The sequence below is a fragment of the Penaeus chinensis genome, chromosome 31, assembly GCF_019202785.1.
Source record: "Penaeus chinensis breed Huanghai No. 1 chromosome 31, ASM1920278v2, whole genome shotgun sequence".
NCBI lineage: Eukaryota > Metazoa > Arthropoda > Malacostraca > Decapoda > Penaeidae > Penaeus > Penaeus chinensis.
The window spans coordinates 25,443,733-25,450,053 of record NC_061849.1 but is presented as its reverse complement, the minus strand read 5'-3'; the positions used below and the strand labels follow the sequence as shown (position 1 = coordinate 25,450,053).

At 46.0% G+C, this 6,321-nt stretch overlaps 1 protein-coding gene across 9 annotated transcripts in view; it reads left to right on the top strand.

Annotated features, from left to right (window-relative positions):
- The window catches only part of LOC125041704 (ecdysone-induced protein 74EF-like), a 412,339-nt gene that overhangs the window by 236,335 nt on the left and 169,683 nt on the right, over window positions 1-6,321 (top strand). The window lies entirely within an intron of this gene.

The following is a 6,321-nucleotide window of genomic DNA, read 5'->3' as shown; positions in this document are numbered from 1 at the left end:
CATGTGTGTGTGACATGTTACTTATTTTGTTTATGGATACTTTGATTGCATATTCCTGTTTATCCTTATCTGTTTATTCCGTATCTTTCTCTTTTTCTCTATATTTGTCTCTCTCACACACATACATAGACACATGTTCGCACACACACACTTACACACTCATACACTTACACACTCATACACTTACACACTCATACACTTACACACTCATACACTAACACACACACACACACACTAACATACACGCACATACACGCACACGCACGCACACGCACACGCACACGCACACGCACACGCACACGCACACCCACACCCACACCCACACGCACACGCACACGCACACGCACACGCACACACACACGCACACACACACACACACACACACACACACACACACACACACACACACACACACACACACACACACACACACACACACACACACACACACATACACACACACACACACATACACAAACACACACACACATAATTAGAACACACACACACACACACACACACACACACACACACACACACACACACACACACACACACACACACACACACACACACACACACACACACACATACACACACACACACACATACACACACACATACACACACGCGCGCAAGCACACATTACACACACACACGCACATACACGTATATACACACACACGCACATACCAAATTATGTACCAACATGTTTAGCCTTAATATATCCAGCCAAACATCGGTTAATTACTATAATTATTTCAAACGTGTCTGTAATTGCGAATCCCTAAAAATTAAACATAATTAAAAGTTCATATGGTCACTCTCTCCTCTACCAGTAAAAAGACTACAAATAACTCTAATCACGACTAATTCCATTAATAACATGTCTAATTACTCTGCTTATATGATTACTGAACACTAACTGCCATCAGCTGCCGTCATTAATAATGTCTCTCTCTGTTTCATTTTGTATCTTCCTTTTTCTTTCTTTCTGTTTCTCTCCCTCTGCCTCGTCTTTCTCTCTCTCTCTCTCTCTCTCTCTCTCTCTCTCTCTCTCTCTCTCTCTCTCTCTCTCTCTCTCTCTCTCTCTCTCTCTCTCTCTCTCTCTCTCTCTCTCTCTCTTTCTCTTTCTCTCTTTCTTTTTCTCTTTCTCTTTCTATCTTTATATATCTGTCTATCTATCTATCCACCTACCCATATATCCATCTATATATCCATCTCCCTTACTCCATCAGTGGATATAGCCGTAATAAATAAGATATACTATATATAGCTTAACAGGAATAACTATTAATAAAAAAAAGAACTGCAAATATGAAACAGCAATTTCACAGCTGCTCATTTTACGAGCAACAGATGCGTTTCCCCACACCGGCGTCGATCTAGGGTGTCAGAGAGCACGCGCAAAAACATCTGTACACATGCGCTCTAACCCAAACCGCGGCCTGTAATTAACCATTCAGTAGCACATGTGTTTAATTAGTTGCGCATGTCATCATTAGACAAGATGGGTAATCTGGAGTTGAAAGCGCACTGATTATGCTGTGGCGTGTACATGGAGTCACTCTTTGATGGGCGAGCAGAGAGACTGGTCTTCAGTCTCAGGCTGTTTTTGAATTTTGTTGTTGTTTTTGGCGGGGAGAGGGGGTTGGGAGGTTGTAAGTAGGTTTCTCTTTACCTCTTTTTCTTTTCTTTTTCTCTGGCTTCTTTTTTTTTTTTTTTTTTTGTCTCGATGTTTTTTGTTTTTTTTGTTTTGTTTTATTTTTTGCCCCCCCTCTCTCTCTCTCTCTCTCTCTCTCTCTCTCTCTCTCTCTCTCTCTCTCTCTCTCTCTCTCTCTCTCTCTCTCTCTCTCTCTCTCTCTCTCTCTCTCTCTCTCTCTCTCTCTCTCTCTCTCTCTCTCTCTCTCTCTCTCTCTCTCTCTCTCTCTCTCTCTCTCTCTCTCTCTATCTCTCTGTCCCTCCCTCCCTCTCTCTCCCTCTCTCTCTCTCTCTCTCTATCAACATATCGGCCCATAAACGCTTACGTAAACACACACATACACACACACACACACACAATCAAATCATCACATTCAATTTTCCGAAAGGATATTGGAATAACGGGAAGCGATAGCCGAGAAAAGAGATTGCACCAAATCATTGTTGATATTTGACTCGCTATGACCTTTTCAGGCATTCGTCACAGCGTTAAAACACGGATTTTTTTCAGCATTTTCTCCCTTTTTTCTTTTTTCCCGTCAAGATCGGATCTTAAAGACTGTGCTCTGTTTCATTCAGTTTTCTTTATTCTTTTGGAAAATAAATAATTTTTATTTCTTTAATCTTAATCATTTTGGAGGGATGATTTTTAAAAATAATTTTAGATGGATTTGTTTTGTTTGTCCTCCTTCATTTGATATCCGCGCTCGTGGTTATACGTAGGCAGCCTTTGTAACCCGGATTTAGTCACCATCGAACACATGCGCGTTCGGGATATGTGAGTTCCTCTCCTAACGCTGTGGAACAGATGTTGTCACAGAATTAACAAGTCAAGCGTTACACTTTTCGCGTGTGCCATTCCCCCCCCCCCCCCCCTCTCTCTCTCTCTCTCTCTCTCTCTCTCTCTCTCTCTCTCTCTCTCTCTCTCTCTCTCTCTCTCTCTCTCTCTCTCTCTCTCTCACTCTCTCTCTCTCTCTCTCTCTCTCTCTCTCTCTCTCTCTCTCTCTCTCTCTCTCTCTCTCTCTCTCTCTCTCTCTCTCTCTCTCTCTCTCTCTCTCTCTCTCTGCAGCTTCTACAGCTAAATCTACTTCTAAGTGTCTATATCTATACCAGTTTCCACACCCAGGGAGAGCAACCATCACCCCCACACTGAAGGAGACTAACCCCCCTCCCCCCCGCATCACCCTCCACCCCCGTTAGGCCTGGGTGCGTGGGGTCAGCGGATCGTCAAAGCGGTAAACATACCTAGAAACCTCAGACTGGCCTTGATTTCCTTTCCCTACTCCCGCCTCCCTTCCCCCCTTCCTTCCCACAGCCCATAAATCCCTCAAAAGCGCTCCATTCTCTCGCTCTCTCTCTCTCTCTCTCTCTCTCTCTCTCTCTCTCTCTCTCTCTCTCTCTCTCTCTCTCTCTCTCTCTCTCTCTCTCTCTCTCTCTCTCTCTCTTTCTCTTTCTCTTTCTCTTATCTCTTTTCTCTCTCTTTTTCTCTCTTTCTCTTTCTCTTCTCTCTCTCTATCTTCTCTCTCTGTCTCATCCCTCTCTCTCTCTTCTCTCTCTCTTCTCTCTCTCTCTCTTCTCTCTCTCTCTCTTCTCTCTCTCTCTCTCTCTCTTCTCTCTCTCTCTCTCTCTCTCTCTCTCTCTCTCTCTCTCTCTCTCTCTCTCTCTCTCTCTCTCTCTTCTCTCTCCTCTCTCTCTCTCTTCTCTCTCCTCTCTCTCTCTCTTCTCTCTCCTCTCTCTCTCTCTCTCTCTCTCTCTCTCTCTCTCTCTCTCTCTCTCTCTCTCTCTCTCTCTCTCTCTCTCTCTCTCTCTCTCTCTCTCTCTCTCTCTCTCTCTCTCTCTCTCTCGCTCTCTTCTCTCTCTCTCTCTCTCTCCAACACCAACTCCCTGCCTTCCCCTTATCCAGCATTTCTTCCTCACCCATACCTCTTTACCCAACATTATTCCCTGTATTTTACTCAGCGCTGATCCCCCACACGTCCAATGCCCCACACGTGCCTCCCCCACGCTCCCTCTGCCTTACCCCTTCCCTCACCCCCACTTCGGCAAGCTTTGCATATAAGGCACTATTGCAATATGCGTTGTTTCTGACGGAGTTTAACAGTCACGCATACTAGTGTTCGCGCACACACGCCTGCAGTCAGTTCTGTCTCTCTCCCCCCCCCCCCGCCCCCATCTCTGTTTATCTCCCTCTGCCTCGTCTCTCTCTCTTTGTCTCTCTCTCATTCTCTCTCTCTCTCTCTCTCGCTCTCTCTCTCTCTCTCGTTCCCGTGTTCGTTCTCTTTTTCGTTTCCGTTCACGCTTTCGTTCTCTCATTTTCTTTTGTAAAACACGCACACATTATACATTACTCATGAACAATGATATGATCATCTGCCGCAGCGTCTCTCTGCTTGTACTGAATTATGTCTTTATGTTGTGGAAATCTTCCTGTTCATATGCTTACCTATCCGTGTGCCTACTTATATATAATTTTGCAGTTGCCGTTAATGGCTAAAAGTGACCTTACACTTTTTAAGAATTCCCGACGTCTCCATCGAATTCAAGAAATCAGTTAAAAGACCATCTGTAACGCCGAGAGCTGCGATCAATACATTACCTGATCTTTGGATTTTGTAACGATAAAAAAAAAAAAAGGAATAGAAAAAAGGAGAAGGTAAAAGACAGAAAATAAGAAAAGGAAAATGGGACTTCTGAAACGACCATTTTAATTGAAGAAAGATCACCTCTCGCACGAAGCTAAAGTCAAGGCCGTGAAGTCCTGGCCGGGAGCAAGCAACCCCCGGCCGTGACATGAAGACTGCAAGGTGCGGGGGGAGGAAAGGGGTACGTGGAGGAGGAGGATGGGGGAGGGGAGGAGAGGGGGGAAGAGGGGAAGGGGAGGAGAGGAGGAAGGTAGGGAAGGGGAGGAGAGAGGGAAGGTGGGCAAGGGAAGGAGGAGGAAGGAGAGAGGGAGGAGAGGGAGGGTGTCCGTGTGCCAAGATAACGTAGAGAATTGAGGGAGTACGTGACGTGACTCAGAGGAAATCAAGGGATAAGGATAATAACAAGTTCGAAAGGACTTTGCGATTACTTCGGAACTAAAAAGGGAGGGTCAGGGGTGGGGTGCATAAGAAAAGGAAGGGGGGGGGGGCCTAAGGGGTCATAGAGTTCACAAGGCGTACGTGGCACTGCGGAAGTACGTTTCATTGAACGTCTTGATAGGTGGCAGTGGCTAGTTCATTCCAGTTAGCGCCCGTGCCATGTCTCCAGCGTTGTAAATTACCAAGATCCTTAGCCTTTTCATAATGTCAGTGACCATGATACATTGAACATCTAACGCCCTTCTTATCATATCAAACGATAGGTTATAATGTTCCAGGTGATTCGAAATAAAAAAAAAAATAAAAAAAATATAAAAAAGAGAAAAAAGAAATAGGTCAATCGCCAACTGCTTCCTGTTGCTCTTCCAGCTAGGTTCATCACCCTCTTCCCTTTCCCCCCCTCCTCCCCCACACCCCAAGAGGTCACTAGCCACGGCACCGGCATCTCCAAAGTGGATCATAGTGCAGTGTAAGCCTCGTTCCCACTGCCCCCTCCCACTCCTCTCCCAACCCCCACCGGAGCAAAAACTCTGGACGCTGTTGTGGGGTTTTCATGGGTTGAGAGAGAGAGAGGGAGAGAGAGAGAGAGAGAGAGAGAGAGAGAGAGAGAGAGAGAGAGAGAGAGAGAGAGAGAGAGAGAGAGAGAGAGAGAGAGAGAGAGAGAGAGAGAGAGAGAGAGAGAGAGAGAGAGAGAGAGAGAGAGAGAGAGAGAGAGAGAGAGAGAGAGAGAGAGAGAGACAGAGAGAGAGAGAGAGATAGAGGGAGGGAGAGAAGGAGGGAGGGAGATAGAGAGAGAGAGACTCTGAAACGAGAGGAAAAGTATTGCGAGGTTGGATAACGAAACATCCTTCCTGGACACCGTGGCAGGGAGGCGCTGAGACGGCACCCTCAGAAAGCCCCCAACACCACCAACAGGTAGCATGACGTGCCCTTCCCACCCTTCCTCCCCCTCCTCTCACTTCTCCCCTCCCCACCCCCCTCCTTCCAACCCTTCCCTCCCTTCCCCGTCTAACCCTTTCCTCCCTCCTCCCCAACAGCCCCTGCCCCTCTACCCTTCCCTCTCCCTCCCTCCTTGCCACCTCCTCCTTCCCTTCCTCCCCCTCCATCCCCCTCCATCCTCCCAACCTCCCCTCGTTCTGGCTTCCTCCATCCCCTCTTCGTTCTACCGCTAAGATGCCCAAATATGTATTTTTTAAAAGGTTTCTATCTATATTTAGTTCATTACACATTTGGTACTGATTTGTAAAGGGGTACAATTACTCGGTTAGTTTTGGCCCCTCTCCCTCCCTCTCTCTCTCTCTCTCTCTCTCTCTCTCTCTCTCTCTCTCTCTCTCTCTCTCTCTCTCTCTCTCTCTCTCTCTCTCTCTCTCTCTCTCACTATTTATATATCTATCTGTCTATATACGCATCTATCTGTCTCTTTCTCTCTCTATCTATCTATCAATCTATCTCTCTATCTATCTATCTATATATCTATCTCTGTCTGCATGTTTAACTATGTATCTATCTATTTATTTATTTTTGTTCTACCTTTAATTTT